This window comes from Eschrichtius robustus, chromosome 12 (genome assembly GCF_028021215.1).
Source record: "Eschrichtius robustus isolate mEscRob2 chromosome 12, mEscRob2.pri, whole genome shotgun sequence".
Taxonomy (NCBI): Eukaryota; Metazoa; Chordata; class Mammalia; order Artiodactyla; family Eschrichtiidae; genus Eschrichtius; species Eschrichtius robustus.
This window is the reverse complement of record NC_090835.1, coordinates 5,808,094-5,825,616: the sequence shown is the minus strand read 5'-3', so window position 1 is coordinate 5,825,616 and position 17,523 is coordinate 5,808,094. Positions and strand designations below refer to the sequence as shown.

Here is a 17,523-nt window from a genome sequence, read left to right as displayed (position 1 = left end):
TTCCCCATCCAAGTTTATAGGCCAGCAATTCTATTTATGGACCCCTTTGCAGTCTGTGGACTTCAGGATTAAGAAACCCTGCTGGGTGTTGTCAAAGCTGGCTTGGCAATGCCAAGTCCACACTCTGGAAAGGGGGAAAGAGAGGAAGTTGAGGGCAAATGATTTCCCTTTTAAAGGGCATGACCTGAAAGTTGCTTGCCTCCCATTGGCCGACAGTTAGTCACATGACCATCAGTAGTGTAAGGCAGGCTGGGAAATGTAGTCTCCAGGGCAGCCCTGTATCTTGCTAGTAAAAACCTGGGAGGAATTCTATCAGTTAAAGGAAGAAGGAAAGAATGGATATTAGGATAACCAGCAGTCTCTGCCATAGCTTTGTTCATAATTATGAAACAGAAAGTATTTTTTCAAAAATTGCACTGCTTATTTCGTACACTTTCAGGGCTAAGTCAAAAATGCCAGGAAAAGTTTCACTTTTACTAGCTGTTGACAGGCCCCCAGTGTGGTACCAGTTCCTGGGGCATGCAGTGTCTAAGGGATATAGCACATTTTGAGCTAATGTCCCCCAATTCTGTGCCTGTAGTTGCTGGCAACATTGTCATTAGCACAGAGATACCATTTTTATCAGTGCCAGAAGTGTGTCGTCCCTTGTTTAAACTCAGTATGCCCTGATCTGCACTTTATGGAACTAATAACAAATTAGGTGTCTGTTCCTGTCACCAATGACCAGTATTCTGTGTGCAAGAGGACATCAAGTAGAAGGAGGCAGGCCTTTTCCAAACAAACAGATCCTTGAGCAAAATACCCTTTAAAGTTTAAAATAACAGCCCCTTGGGTTGTACGGCCTTTAACTTCTCAGAGAGCTTTAAGTACCTTAACTCTTCTTATTTATAAAGTGCCCAGACCATGGTTTTTTTTCCTTTTCTTTTTTTTCAGGTTAGTTAAATAAATAGCAGTTATGACGCAGTACCACATGGCCAGCAGCTTTTAACTTATAAACGGAGCGTTTGAAAAGGCGTATTTAGAGGCCAGCTTGGTCTGGCTTCTCCTGTCAGGAAGGAGGCAGAGCTGTTCCAAGGCCAGATAGCACTTAAAGGGCCAACCGACCCCTTGCACACCGCTCGTCTCCATCCAGGGGGATGTTTTTCTGATGGAACATGACTGTTTAGTGTCACTTTCTGTAAAGTCCCAGACTGTGAGCTCCCAAGGGGCAGGCACTGGAGCTTTCGGAGCCCTCACAAAGCCTGGTGCAAACTCTTGTGTGTGACAGGCGCTAGGCGTATGTTTGCTGACAAATCGTTCGTATTTTATGAGCATTTATAATGGCCTTTTAAGTAAGTGCCATTTTAAAGTTTGGTGAATGAAGGGTGGTTTTTATTTAGTCTTAGGGTCATCGTTGTTTTGTTGTGTTTGTTCGGCCACCCCTACCCTAATCCATCTCTGGTTTTAAAATGTGATTCACTAGGAAAATATGACTCCGTTAATTGAATCCATTTTAGAGCCAACTTTTCAGGAACCTATCTATTTATGTAAAGTGAGATCCACTTGCAAGTGTACCTTTTGGTGCCAAGCGCTCAAATTTTCCCTGACTTAGTTGCTCCCGTGGTGTTTCAAATAGCTTCCCATAAATCAGGCAGCCAGCACCCCATACTTGTGAGGATTATTTACTGGGTCTTGTGATTCAGCCCAGGATCCTGATAGTGATCTTGGACGGGTGATATAAATAGACTAGGATTTGCCAATGGCTATTTTTATAAAGGAAGCTTTCTAAGTTGATCTCTTTGAACCCAGAATGACTTCCTCCCTCTGGCTTCCCCTGTTTTCCTCCACGGCTGGGGAGATCCTCTCTTCATTCTTCCTGCCTGTCTTTCCCCTCCCCCAGCCAGCTGGTGTCTGCAGAAATCAGAAGGAAGGTACGTGCCTGACACAGAGTTGCCTGAAATTGAATATCTTCACCCCCTTTCAGGATCATCTTTCTTTTATCCGGTCCAAGAATGGCACCTGCCCCGCCCATCAGGCCACAGGATCTCTGGGACTGGATGCCTTGTCTGAAATAGATATCCACCGGCTCTCAAGCAGAACAATTCCCTACTTCATATCTGAACATATATTTTACAATATTACCTCTTGTTTGTCTTTGCAGGTTTGCCCCTGCCCCAAGTTTTTAAAAAAGATCCTAAGATCCTAAGTAGAGTTACTGCTAATGAACCAAACTGCCTCCCTTGAGGTCCCCTACTTTTTCCCTACCCCAGCCTCCCTGTGCCCAGCCTTGCATGCCCACCCCAAGTGATGCAGAGGCAGTGGTGCCTGGTCAGGCCTTCCCAGAGGACATCTTTGCCCCACTGGGCCTCCAAAGCTCTCTTCCCTCCTATGGGGGCCTCCCCCCTGCCCACATCCACCACAGTAAGTGCGCTGTCAGCTGGGAGAAGCTTGCCGTTCTTTGCATCCTTTTCCCAGGTTTTCATGCTGAAAACAGCACATTCTCAACATGAAACAAAAATTGATTCTGCTCTCTTTTTCACCTTGTGTTTCTGACCATGCTGTTCTTGGCAGTCAAACTTCCAGGCTTGGGGGTAGAATTGATAGCTTAAAGTGTAAATGTTGAATTGGTTGGCAAAATGCCATTTGGAGTCTTAGCTCCCTTGGATAATTTACCAGCATCTGTGGCTTCACCCACCCAGTGGCCTTGAGTGTCTTCTTAACTTTACAACTGGCTTGGCTCTTGGAGCTCCCCCACCCTTGCACCCGCCAGCCAGCCCTGAGTGTTGGACCACTTCTCCCTTCCTGGGCCAAGTGCTGGAAGTAGAGAGACTGTTTTCGATTTCTGAGTTCCACCAGAAGCTCAGAGTCTGGTGCTGTGGTCTGGCCAGAGGGACCACAAAACCAGGTCACCAATGATGCTCTGAGCTTTGGTTCTGCCTTGGCATAGGATTAATGTTCCATCTCAGAATAACTATGAAGATCAAATGAAATAATGTATTAATGCTTGAAATGCCTTATGAAAGGTAGAGAGCATAACAACAGCAAGAATAAATATAGTAGCTACTGTTTTATAAGTATCTATTGTGTCCCAAGTACTGTGTTTAGTGCTCCACGGGATCCATCTCATTTAATTTAATCTTGACAACTATTTTTTAAAAGTATTAGTATGCCGGGTTTTTTTTGTTGTGGTTTTGGTTTTTTTATTTGGTTGTGCTGGGTGTTAGTAAGGCAGGCTCCTTAGCTGCAGCACATGGGCTCCTTAGTTGCGGCAGGCGGGCTCCTTAGTTGTGGCATGCAAACTGTTAGTAACAGCATGCAAGTGGGATCTAGTTCCCTGACCAGGGATCGAACCTGGGCCCCCTGCATTGGTAGTGCGGAGTCTTATCCATTGCAACACCAGGGAAGTCCCAGTATGCCTGTTTTATAGGAAGGAAAGTGAGGTTCAAAAAGATGAAGTTATTGGTCAGGATCCCATACCTCGGGAAAGTGATAGAATCAAAATTTGAGTCTGGCCAATTGACTTTACGGCCCGTGCTTTCAGCTATTAAGTAGAATTTTCCCCTCCCCATTTCAGGATTGGTAAGAGAAGCATAATTAACTTTCAAGATGGGCATTTATAGTTCTTTTCCTTGGGATACCTATTTTACCTTCCATTTTCAGATCAACAAGCAGTTTCTTGTGCTCAACCCCTAATCCCTTCAGCAGAAGGAACTCGGTGATTTTCCCAGTGGGAGAGGGAGGCTTGAGACGTGGCTGCTTGTTCCAGGAGACGCTGCCCGCTCGTCGCCCACACTGCACCTCCCAGTGCACTGACTGTACCTCAGCCAACGCAACGACGGCTCTTGTGTAAGCCGCTAGCTGTCAAAATGACTAAGGCTCAGAAAGTGCCACTGCATTTCTGTGCCCGGGGCGGGGGATGGGCAATGGACCGAGTAGGGCATTTAGAACCACTCTCCTTTTAAGAGCCTTGGGGCAGGTGTGAGTTCATCAAGCTCCTGGCAGAGCTCGTGGCCAGCCACACGGAGAGTCAGACACAAAGCCCCCATCCTACAGAAAAGACGGAACAGGCCCTGTGACTCATCAGTGTGTGTGTATATTCGGCAGTGAAGGACAAGGTGCATCAACGGAGAATTCCGAGAGGGGAGAGATGGATACAGGCTCTGGGGAAGCCCCCAGGAAAGAGCGTTTGATCTGGCGCTGGCGTATATGGGTAGAATTGTGAGGAGAGAAGGATATTCCCAGTGAGAGAAACACCCAAGTGTCTCTGGTCAATGTTCCTGAGAGGACTTGATAGAATTTGCATTTTAATCTTAATTCAAGAAAAGGCACATGATAAAACTTGCCACTTTGTAGAGTGTTCATGTCTTAGGTGAGACATGGTGCAATTTTCTTCAATGTCTTAACTGAATAGTTGTAGGAGGGAAGTGAAAGTGAGCAAGGTTGTGGTGGTGTGTGTTAGACACGTGTGTGTTAAAGCTCATAGAGTTATTCACCAGAAAATCAGGGGTTTTACCATATGTGAGTTTTAAAAATAATTATTTCTTTAAAGTGTGAAAGATGGATCCTTCCCCTCAAAGAGCTTACAGCTTCACGCGAGATCAGGTAGTCAACTGTCTTGCGTAGTTAAGTACGGTCTCTGCCACGAGAGAGGTTGAACAAAAGGATGTTGGGGGGTGTTGACGCCAGTGTGGAGCGCTGCTGGCTGCGGGAAGCCTCACCTGTCCTGACGGCTGGGTGGCCTGTGCGGTGTGATCTTAGAGTGGAGAGTGGTCAGAATAGAGGCGCGGGGGCAGGGGCGTGTCTTGGGACAGCTCACGTTTCCTCACCAAGTAAGATATACAGATGGCAGATAAGCACATGAAAAGATGGTCCGCATCATCTGTCATCGGAGAATTGTAATTTATAGCAATAATGAGATACTATCACACACCCATTAGAATGGCCCAAATCCAAAACACTGACAACACCAAATGTTGGCAAGGATGTGGAATAACAGGAACATTCATCGCTGGTGGGAATGCAAAATGGTGCAGCCAGTTTGGAAGACAGTTTGGTGGCTTCTTACAAAACTAACAGGCTCTTACCATCCATCCAGCAATCACACTCCTTGGTGTCTCCCCACATGAACTGAAAACTTATGTCCATACAAAAGCCTGCACACAGGTATTTATAGCAGCTTTATTCATAATTGCCAGAACTTGGAGGCACCAAGATGTCCTTCAATAGGTGAATGGGTAAGCAGACTGTGATACATCCAGATAATGGAATATTATTCAGTGCTAGAAAGGAATGAGCTATCAAGCCATGAAGGAAAACTTAAGTGCATGTTACTGAGTGAAAGAAGCCAGTCTGAAAAGGCTATGCACTGTATGATTCCAATGATATTACAGTCTGGAAGAGGCAAAACTATGGAGGCATTAAAAGCTCATTGGTTGCCAAGGGCCAGGGGACAGAGAGGATAAATAAGTTGGCAGAGCACAGAGGATTTTTAGGGCAGTGGAGGAAAAAAAGACTCCATCCCTGTCCTTAAGGACGTCTGTCCAGCTGGGGAGACAGAGACAGTGCAGAGGGAGCGGAGGAACTATGGATTCTTCCTCTGTTCCTAGAAGAAGTCAAAGGAGGAAACTGACCGGCCTTGGGGGCTCCCAGCGAATTCTAGAGGAAGAGACACATCTAAGATGTGACTAGAAAGAGCGGCAAACAGAAAGAAAGCAAGAAGACCATTCTACGCCACAGAAACTGCACGTGGAAAGGCCTAGACTAGGTGAGAGAAAGGAGGACAAACCGTATGTGACTCAGCTGGCTCAGCAGAGCTAGGAGCCTGGGCGGGGAGGCTGAGACCGGACGGCTGAGCCACGCAGGGCTTGGTCGGCTACACGAGGACATGGGGACTTCACGTGGAGAGCTGTGGGGACTGGAGGGCTTTGAGCAGGGCGACATGATCAGATCGCTGCTTCAGAACGATGGCCCTGGAGTGCAGGACAGCCTGGAGATGATGCGCTGGCCCAGGAGGGACAGTGGTTTGGCTAAGAGCAGGCCGGAGGGAAGTGGAGGAAGTGAGAGGGTAGAATCTCCAGGCCCCGATGACCGGGTGGGTGGGTGGTGAGGTGGTGGGACCTCCCTGGGTTCTGGGTCTCGCTCAGATAGTTGGTGGGGGTGGCACAAAGAGGAGGATGAGCATCTGGGAGAGGAAGGTGAGGGACTAAAGCTAGCGAGGTTGGTTAGGGCTGTGCTGTGACGGAGCTGAACGCCAGCACAGAGAATTTGTATTAAGACCCACGGAAGGCACAGTCTTGCTGCAAATCACTGTTCTGTTGTTAGCACTCTTCTCTTTGACACATCAGACTTCAGCCAGAACCTGGAATATAGATGGACATCTGGGAATTGTTAGATTCCAGAATAAACATTTGACAGCCTTTGCAGTCCTAAAGTGGCCTGCACCCAAACTGACAATCGGGGGCTTGCTGAAGTGTGGAGAGAAACTTGACGTGAGCCTCAGAGCCAATGCAGGTGGTTAAAAGAGAATACCTTTTGTTGAATTCTAACAATTATTTCTTAAAATATTGAATTTAAACAGTAAGGCAAACAATAGAAACAATCTTAATCTCTCTTGACCCCCGTTTTCTCATCTGGTAAATGAAGGAAGACCTGTTGATCTCAGAGTTCCCTTCCAGCTCTGAAATTCTAGCCTAATAAAAAATTTCACCAGGATTTAAAAAAAAAAAAGACTCATGTGAATAAGCGCACAGAGTACATTGCTATCCCTTACTGAGCTTCAAACATTTTTTAATCCAAAATTTTAATCTTGAAACTCCAACTTGCCAGATTTCCCAGAGTATAAATCCCCTGGCCAGTAAAGTGTTATTATTTGAAAATACCGTAGCCTCTGAAGCTCTGAGTTTACAAGGCAAGGAGAGAGGAAGGAAGGGAGGAAGGCAATAAAGTTCCACATTTTCAGCAATGAATTTCCTGATACTAATACAATGCAAAGCTAACAGCTATCTTGTGTCATATAAGGAACCCGGATACAATTATAATCTCCATTTTATTAGTGAAGAAATATATAGGTGCAGGTGATTATTTCAGACCCTGTGCTTCCTTGGCGGAATATGTCTGGATAGTGAATCTTACTCAGATTCTGTTCTGATGCTACTCTTGGAATTGGCTTGAGAAGCAGTCGCCCCCAGCTCCCTCTCTCAGAGCAGACGGAGGTCTGGGGACGAGCTATCTTACACTCATGCTCAGAGTATCGTCTGTTGTCACCACTGAAGTCAGTCGGTGAGAGGAGTTTTCCTACTACCTGAAACATTTTTTGTTTCAACACAATTATCTTCACTTTCTCCTTCCCATCCCCACTTTCAGATAATGACACTTTTGGGGGGCATTTTAAAAGGGAAATAGTTTGGGGGCCACATTCATACAGCTTGAGGCTGTGCTGGTCTTGCAGTGAGTAAGGGAAGGAGGGAGCCTGCCAGATGCCTAAATGGCAGCTCTGTGCTTGAGACTTCTGCACATAAATTCACCTGATTTTCATAAGAATGTTGTGAGATCAGGAAGCTGAGGCTCAGCGAAATTCAGTAAACTTACCCAGGATCACACAGCTGAAAGGGGGCAGAGCTGGGACTTGAACCCACTTTGGGCAGACCCCACCACTCAGCATGCTGCTCTACCGTGATTAGGGGACCCTGGTTAGAATCCCTCCTCCAGCAATGCTCCGGTAGAGAACCAGCATGTCTGAAATGCCACTGTCTTCCTAGCGTTCGTTCATTGAACGAACAAGTGGAGATGATGCATCCACCTCCCTCATGAGGACATTTTAAGGATTGAAGAGAGGTAATTCCTGTAAGAGTTTTGGTTTATAACTGGGCAGTAAATGCCTGCTCAACGGTAGTTTTCATGGCTACTAACAGTGGCTTCTGTGCCAGGCTCTGGACCAGACAGGCTGGGGGAATCAGACTGAGGTGGATGCGTCCTCCCCCTGCCCTGGAGGAGCTAGCAGAGGAGGAAATGGCTCCAAAACAAATAACAAGCGAAAGCGGAACCTCAGCTCGCAGCCTCTGCATCTCTGACGTCGCCCACTTCCCTCGCAGCAGAGGTGACGTGGACCTGACAAGCTCAGTCACGGAAATCACCCTGTGGATCTGGGCCTTGGCGTGTCAGCGACCAACAGTGTGTTTAAAAAGTCCTTAAACAGCATTTAGTGGGAGCCCTCCCCCTCCTCTGCCTCCCGTCTTCCCTGCATCTGCCACCCCACGCCACCCCCAAGAATTAGGCACGGTTGTTGTGAGTCCTCGGGGGTCAACATTCTGCAGGCAGGTGAGCATTTTCTAGCACTTGTGGCTGCCTTGTTGGCATCAGGGGAGGGAACTGTTGCTCCAGGCCACACCGGGGATGGGAGAGGGAGGAGAGCCGAGTGGACAGCCACATGGCGGCCTCTTCTGTCACATGGGGATGATGGTAGAAATGCTTGCCTAACAGAGGTGTTGGGGGGATAGCCGATCATGGGATGGCAGGCGTAGCGCGTGTGAGATCTGTAGAGCACTCAGCAGAGCTTGATTGCCATTACTGATAACGAGTGGGGAGGGCCTGCGGCCCAGGGAACAGCTAGATGCATGAGAGCGCTGGCTGTGCAGGCCACAGGCTGACAGTGCTAACAGAAGTCCCACGGGGGCTGGGCCCAGCCTGGGAAAGGCTGGCTGAGAGGAGCGGCGGCAGAGTGGTGACTCGTCAGCCGAGCGTGGGTGTGCGTTGGGGTGGGACGGGCAGACAGTCTGGGCTCTGGGCGGGTGCGTTGGGGTGGGACGGGCAGACAGTCTGGGCTCTGGGCGGGTGCGTTGGGGTGGGACGGGCAGACAGTCTGGGCTCTGGGCGGGGAAGGCACACTGGAGGCACACTGGAGGCAGGGGAGCGGGAGGGAGCACGCTGAGTGGGGGGCGTTCAAGACCCTCAGATGCCAGACTTGGCACCCAAATGGTCTCTTTCTAATGCCCCCAGGGCCTGCCATGGGATGAACTTTGATGCTCGTCCCAGGAAGCTTTGTGGGCATTTTCCAGGCATCTAGTGGCTCTAGATGGCGGCTGTACCAACAGTGACAAAGTCGGTGACCGTCTGAGTGCCTCCTGGTGTTGTGCTAACTCTTTATGTCACTGGTGTCACCGCTAACCCACGAGGGGCTACCGTCGTTGTCCTCGTTTTATAGAAAGCGACACCGAGGGACAAAGAGCTTGCCTGACTTGCCCCCGGGTCATCAGCTAGTAAGTGGCCAAGCTAGGGTTCCATTTAGATCTGTCTCTCCCCAGAATGCAAGCCCTTAGCCCAGCAGTGTAAGGTGGTCCTTGGGAGGAGAAGATTTTCGTGCCTCCCCAGCCTGTTCGCCTGCTTCCATCTGGGTCTCCTCTGTGTGGGAACTTCCCTGTGGAGGGTTCAGCCGGTGGAGACAGCACATGTCCATGGTGTAGCATCGGGGAGCCCTGACATCCTGAAGCCAGGAGTCATGTCTTTTGGGAACTTCCCACCTTCCCCTTTTGTGCCCTCACTCCTTTTTCCTAACTAGAGGTGGTGTTACAGAAATGTGGAAGATGATTCTGTGCTAGGAGACCCTGGGGAATTCCTGAATAAGCTCGGGACTTACTAATCGATCAGAGAAGCCCATGAGCATCACAGCGGAGTCCACAGCCCCACCTGGCCAAGGGAGTCAGCAGGGGGTGGGCAAGGCCTCCTGAGTGGCTGCACGGGGCTGGGATGGCTGGGGACAGAAGCAGTCGTGCCCCAAGGTGACAGACATCATTCTTCATGGAATTGAGACTAGACTCTAGTGCTCTTTTATATCAAAATGCTGCAGCCAATTTTACCAGTGTTTACTGGGCAGTTCCCTGTGACTGTGAACAATGGATTCAAACAAGGCACAGTATTCACACTAGCCTGTGAACGCCCACTGTGTATCCTCCACACCAAGCCTGACGTGCCTGCACTTAAGCGTGGCCGCATCGTGGCGGGGCTGCTGGGAGACGTAGGCAGGCTGTGAATCCCCGCACTGTTTTGATGTGGTGTTTGAAGGCGCCTTTTCACAAATTAATAGACGTCTCTGGATCTACAGTCACATAGAGCAGAGATCCAGTCCCAGGCAGCCACCTACCAGCCCTGTGGCCTCTAGCCACTCGCTTTTCCTCTCTCAGCTTTGTTTCCTCACCTGTAAAATGGACACACATTTAGGGTTCTTCAGAGGGGTGAATGAAATTGTGTGGCCACACTTTGTGAAGCACCTTGTTGTAAATGTTGCCAGCAATTTTGTGTCATATAGGAAATGCTTCCTTGGTGTTTGTAACACCCAACTCAAGTCCTTCCCGAGAGCATCCCTAAGTTGTAAGGATCAACCAAAAGTTGTGATGGTAGTTTTTTTGGTTTGTTTTGTTTTGTTATTTTATTTATTTTTGTCCGCGTTGGGTCTTCATTGCTGCACGGGCTTTCTCTAGCTGCGGCGAGCGGGAGCTACTGTTTGTTGCGGTGCACGGGCTTCTCGTTGCAGTGGCTTCTCTTGTTGTGGAGCATGGGCTCTAGGCGCACGGGCTTCAGTAGTTGTGGCACACGGGCTCAGTAGCTGTGGCTCGCAGGCCCTAGAACGCAGGCTCAGTAGTTGTGGCGCATGGGCTTAGTTGCTCCACGGCATGTGGGATCTTCCCAGACCAGGGCTCGAACCCATGTCCCCTGCATTGGCAGGTGGATTCTTAACCACCGTTTCACGAGGGAAGCTCTGTGATGGTGGTTTTGTACATGCTTGACCTATAAAATAAAGTCAGCATCTTTCCCTTCTCATTTTTGGAGTGCGTGATGGTGGGTGTTCACTTCTGTTAAGATGATCTTCAGAAAATTCTTACCCGAAGATTATTTTACCCTCTCTCCTGGTGACCCATCTCATACGAGGCATATCCATTTAGCCTATCTCTAGGCCTAGAGGGAGGAAGGGGGAGGATGCTTTTTAATTTTTACCATGTGTGTGACCCGTTTCCAGTCCACGTTTAGGCAGAGGTGAGGGCTCCGGTGTTTGATTTTGAGTCATCGGGAAATCCACCCCGCTGTTCCTCGGGGAGCCCTAAACGTTGATTTGCCTTTGGGAGGGCGGGGGTTTCGGTGAAACCTGATTTACAGCATCACCCTGGTACTGATTTCCTTTCACATACTCTAAAGGAAGTGCTCTGGTGATATTGGCACTGAGCAAGTAACAAAGGGTTTAAAACGTCAGCTCTGGAAACAAAACTGCACCTTGTGATGTTAGGATGATTGAACCACACTTGATCTCCGATTACAGCTAAAACAACAGTTGCTAAATCCAGCTAACATGGAAAAACTAGAAAAGAAGAGGGAAAATCAGCCAAACCCATGGCCAGGGACGGAGAGAGGGGGCAGTGGTGGGACACAGTCTTGTGTTTCCACTTGCCGGGTGTGGCCCCAGGCAGCCGCCGCGTGTGGACACTGGCTGTGGGAACTCGGTGACTTAAAGTCAAGTTGAAAGAACTGCTTTTATCATGTCGAGTTTGCAGCCCCAGGCCGAAACAGACAAAACAATTTTTAAAAGTCTCAGTTCAAAAGCAGTTTGAAACATTCTCTCTTTTTCTCATGTGAATGTCTCCACCAAAAGGAACCCCAAATCTCTCCACTGTCCTGTGTGCCCCTCCTCCGATTGCCTACCTGGCAGGCTCCCCCAGGTTCACTGACCAACCCAGTTAACTGGCTCCCCTGGGTGAACCGTGGCTCAGTTAAGCTGAATTTGAAGCACGTAAAATGAAGGAAGGCATTTCCTGCCAGCCATGGGCAGCGCAGCCTGTTCTGCTGCTGTCACCAGAGGGAAACCCGAGCCGGAGAGCTGCGAACGGGGGTGCAGGGGTTCCCTGCAACTGTGGCGGGTTACAAAGTAGAAAAGCACCGCGTAAAGTGGCAGCTGCTCCACGTCTCAGAAAAGCCCACGAATTCTAATAAAGAATGTACGGTCTATTTTTAATGCTCCTAATAAATACCGTGCATTCTGAGTCTATAGCAGACCCCCCATTATCCTGTCATCTTCCAGGTGAGGGTCTGTACTTTGCAGATCATTAAGAACATGACTCTCTGTCAGTGAACAGATACTTCAAACGACAACACAGAAACAAACTCCATGTATTCTGCGTTTCCCCTCGCTGCTTCAGGATTGGGGTGGAATTTGTAGGGGCATTTATCCCTCTGTCTGCTCAAATCTCACGTGAGTTATTTCCTGAGGAGGAGGCAGACTGCTCTCCTCTCCAGCCTGAGTGACTGACTTACTCATAGAGGGTCACAGGAAATCACTGGTGGGTTTTTTTACTCCCTGTCCTTGTATTCGATAGATACTTACTTGGTTGTTGTTGGATTGAGCACCTTTTATTCAGCTGGTATGAATATTTAGGTATAGTCATTTTTTGAATCAGATGACCAGGTACTGAGAAATTTTGTAGCGTACTTTGTGTATAAAATAGAGATTCTACCTCTCTCACAAGACTATTTCAAAGATCAGAAGTGCTATTATGATAGCTGACTAGACCCAGGGAAAGGAGAAATTCCGTTTCTCCCTACTGACAGAAAACTTCGGTATTCCAAATGTGTAGGTCTTTTTCCCACACCAAGAAATTCTCTAATTCTCTGCAGACACCAGCTGGGTGTCCTACAATTCCATTCCATTCTGACACCGTCTACCTGGAGGTAGCATCAGATGCCACAGGTTAAGGGCTCAGGCCTGCAAGACTCTCCCCCTCCAACAAGACTCTCCTCAGGTGACCCACGACTTCTGTCCGACTTGGCTACAAATCGAGAGTTCCCACGACCCCCTCCTCAGGTTCATAATTTGCTAGAATGGCTCTCAGAACTCAGGATACAAGGACGCAACTCAAGAACAACAAAGTGGAAGAGACGCGTAGAGCAAGGTGTGGGAGAGCGGGCACGGAGCCTCATGCCCTCTCCCACCCTCTCAACACCTCCCAGGTGTTCACCAACTCAAAGATTTCCAAACCCTGTACTTTAGGGACTTTTATGGAGGCTTCATCTTGTAGACATGATCAGGTATTAACTCAGTCTCCAGCCCCTCTCCCTTCCCCAGAGGATGGGGGCGAGGCTGGAAGTTACCAGCTTATAATCCTGGCATGGTCTTTCTGGGGACCAGCCCCCATCCTGAAGCCGTCCAGGAGAACACCAAGAGTCACCTCATTAGGACAAAAAGTACTCCTGTCGCCCAGGAAATTCCGAGGGATTTAGGAGCTCTGTGTCAGGAACCTGAGTCAAGGACCAAATATTAGAACAAAAGATGCTCCTAGCGCCTGTATCACTTAGGAAATTATGAAGGTTTTAAGAGCTTGGCCAGGAGCCAAGGACAAAGACCAAAAAATATATTTCTTTTTTGTTTGTTTATTCACCCACTGGTTCATTTATGCATTAAACAAATATTTACTGAACCTTTCTTTAGGCTAGACTCTGACTAGGTACTGTGGCCACAGATGAAAGAGAATTCTTGCCTTCGGGGAGTTTGCAGCCTAAGCATCTCATTCACTTTTTTCCTTCTTTAATAAAGCTGTCAACTTTTATCCTCCAATACTATTTCCTTCTTTAGATTCCTCACTTTCTAGAGCAAGCAAGAGTCAACCCAAGTTTCCCTTTCTTCATGGGGTTTTTCCAGGCCAACCTGGGCTGTGTGTTTCTCTTTCTCCAACTGTAAAATAAAGCCCAAAGGGAGCTAACAATATTTCCAAAGATTGTTGTGAGGTTAAAGCAGAAAAGAAAAAAAGACTGTATACCTTTAGGAAAAAGGTATTAAGCAGGTGACATTTTACTGTCAGTTCTAAGATGTGTTTGCCTAGAGAAATTCTTTTTTGTTTTATTTTTTGTTGTTTGTTGTTTTTTAATAACAGCTTTATTAAGATATAATTCACATACCATACAATTTACCCACTTACGGTGTACAATTCAGTGGTTTTTAGTATTTTCACAGAGTTGTGCAACCATTACCACAATCAATTTTGGAACATTTTTATCACCCCCAAAAGAAATCCCATACCTATTAACGGTCACTCAACCCTTCCTTCTTTCACTCGATATATTTCTTGTTATATCACAGTATCACACTCAGTATACTGTAAAGCACTATGCTGATACAAACGTGATTACTGCTGCTGTTTCCTAGATTCACGGGCAGAGTATGAGATTCTTGGACCATAACCTGCACTCGGGAACCCCTGCCATGGTAGAGTTTTGACTATATTTTAAGTTGCTAAACAATAATAATCCTTATAAACAATAGGATTGTTAATCATGTCCCTGACTCTTTCTATTACATTTTTTCACATTGCTAATTATTATTGGTATACAGCAAAATTGATTTTTGTATGTTGATTGTATATCTAACAACATTGTTGACCTTTCTTATTAGTTTTAATAGTTTGAGAATTCTTTCAGATTTTCTATGTAGATCATCGTATCTTTTGCAAGTAGAAATAGTTTGGGCTCTTCTCTTCCAATTTGTATACCTCATTTCTTTTTCTTGGTTTTTTTTTTTCCCCTTTGGCTAAGGCTGCCAAAATAATGTTGAATTAAAGCCCTAATAGCAGATTCCTTGAATTGTTCCTAACTTTACTGAGAATGCTTCTAAAGTTTTGCCATTTATTGTGATACTCACCATAGGTTTTATTAGGTTAAGGAAGCTCCTTTTGGTTTTAGATTTGCAGTTTTATTAAAATTATGACTCAATGTTAGAAACACTTCCTGCATCTATTGAGATGTTTATTTTTTTGTCCTTTTGTAAAAAGTAGTAGTGTGGTATATTAAATTACTAGATTTTTAGAAAAAATGTTGAACCATCTTTGCATTTCTGAGATAATATTCTCTTCCCTTTGTCCCAGAGTGACTATTTCCTGTAGTTAAGAATTTGCATTCCTAAGAACTAACTCCCAGGATATTAGTGACACCGGACTATTTTTCATGTTACACCAGTGCCTTACAACATTCAGCTGGGTGTGTTAGGATTGTGTGGGAAGGAACACTGGGATTTGTGTTCACGAGCATGATTGTTACCATGTACACCCCACAGAGTTTACTCAGGAAGCAAACATATCAAAGTTTAAGAAACTTCTATCCTACAAAGGATTTTAACTGCGTAGGAAGCAGTATACTACCTTCCTGCTTTAGGATTTATCACCCTTATCTACACAGAAATGCATCAGTGAACTGATTTGGGGTAACTCCTCTTTCCCTGCCTATTGGTTTGAATCATAAAATCTTTCCTACTTTGCCTGTTGGTTGAAGATCACCCACGCAATAATTTCTGCTTCAGCTGTGGGCTTTCTGTTGTCTTCTCATTTGGGGGACCATGGGAATATGCATGGCAAAGAAAGCAAACACATTAGTGAAGCAAGGTCCTGCTTACTTGTTAGTTTGAAAGGTAATCATTTCACAAGGCAAGGTTTTCTGTACTGATTCTTGTTTTCAGCCCATGAGAATGTTGACTTCATTCAACAAATATTTCTTGAGTTGCTGTTATTAAGTCAGCAAGTATCAGGCCCTGTTAATATGTCCAGGTATATCGAGTTATAATGGCACATACCTTACAAAAAACACCCGTCATCTGTCCTGCCTTCAGAAAGCTTACAGTCGGCCATTTATTGGCACTAATATCCAGTAAGTCGGACGGATGTGCACTTCCTGTGTGGCGGCCACCGCCAGAGACCGTGAGACCACAGCAAAAAAAGCTCATCTCTGACACCATGGCCCAGCGTCCAGTCCAGTAGGGGAGACAATACAAAGCACACATGGAGACTTAAAAACAACATTACAAGAATAAACTCACACTTCGAGGACACAGTAGCAGAGGAGGCATATGTAAAATGTTGTCAGACTCACAACCGCATAACCCGTCAGACTGTTGGTGGGGATGAGAGAGGTAGGGAGGAGGGTTTCTGCAAAATGGATAGGCATTTCAAAGGTGGGCCTGGGGGGCATTTCAGGTGAGCGAAATACTGCATCGCAAGCACGGTTGATAACAGGGAATGGTACAGCCAGGTGACAGTGGTGACCAGCCAGTGTAGCTGGATAAGAAGGCACCTGAAGAGGGATGGAAGGAAGGACAAGGAATGGAGAGCCGGTCTGGGTGCGGGTGCGTTTCCACCCGAGGGTGCTGGGGCCGGGGCAGCTCTGTGCTGGTCAGTCAGCCACAGGCCGGGTCTCTCTCATTTTCTTCCCTTGCACTGACTGTCCTTCACCATCCCCTCCTGCCGACTTCCCTCATGCTTACTCCTTTTTCACTGGGAGGTGCTGGCCTGTGGGGGACCCTCTGGCCCTGGCTGGAGGGAGTGGGGCAGAGGCAGGCCTGAGGCCTGGATGACCCGCGCAGGAAGAGCTGCCACAGGTGTGCTGTAATATCCTTCCCACGTCTGCAGACATGACGAAACACACTCTGTCTGCTGTGAACAATTCATTCATTTGTCAGAGCCGCTCACAGGGCGAGTGAGCAAACGGCACGTTCTCAGCAGGAAAAGTCCTGGCTGTGCGTCCACAGGCTTCCTTCTGCTGTACGGGTTGGCAGTCAATGTGTTGAACATCCTAAGATAAACTTTTTCTTTTTTAACATCTTTATTGGAGTATAATTGCTTTACAGTGTTGTGTTAGTTTCTGCTGTATAACAAAGTGAATCAGCTATATGCATACGTATATCCCCATATCCCCTCCCTCTTGCGTCTCCCTCCCACCCTCCCTACCCTACCCCTCTAGGTGGTCACAAAGCGCTGAGCTGATCTCCCTGTGCTATGCGGCTGCTTCCCACTAGCTATCTGTTCTACATTTGACAGTGTATATGTGTCCATGCCACTCTCTCACTTCATCCCGACTTACCCTTCCCCCTCCCCGTGTCCTCAAGTCCATTCTCTACGTCTGTGTCTTTATTCCTGTCCTGCCCTTAGGTTCATCAGAACCTTTTTTTTTTTTTTTTTTTAAGATTCCATATATATGTGTTACCATATGCTATTTATTTTTCTCTTTCTGACTTACTTCACTCTGTATGACAGACTCTAGGTCCATCACTACAAATAACTCAATTTCGTTTCTTTTTATGGCTGAGTGATATTCCATTGTCTATATGTGCCACCTCTTCTTTATCCCTTCACTAAGATAAACTTTTGAATTTAAAGAGTCATAATGACCTGAGCTGCATCTTGGTCCAGGAGTCACTTCCGTCCCTCCTTTCATGGTTTTCTGAGAAACTTGGATGCTGAACTGTGAAGTAAAGGTTTGCTTTAGTTGTAAACGGAAATGTAAGAAGAATGCAAATTCTTCCCACTGGCACCCAACCTGGACCTCCTCATGAAATGTGCCCCCCACCCCTGAGATAGATCGTCGCCCTCCTGATCAGCACCTCCATCCGTGACCCCGTCTAGCCGTGATCTTTGTCTCTCTGGTTCTTCTGAGTAATGAATAGTAACCCTTCACGTTTGTTTTACTCTTGAAAATGAGGAGTGCCTTCCTCCCGTGGTCCCAGGTGAGAGCCCCCTCACCGCAGGG

General features: G+C 47.0%; 1 protein-coding gene across 6 annotated transcripts in view; it reads left to right on the top strand.

Annotated features, from left to right (window-relative positions):
- ATG7 (autophagy related 7) overlaps positions 1-17,523 on the top strand; it is a 333,153-nt gene that overhangs the window by 291,638 nt on the left and 23,992 nt on the right. The window lies entirely within an intron of this gene.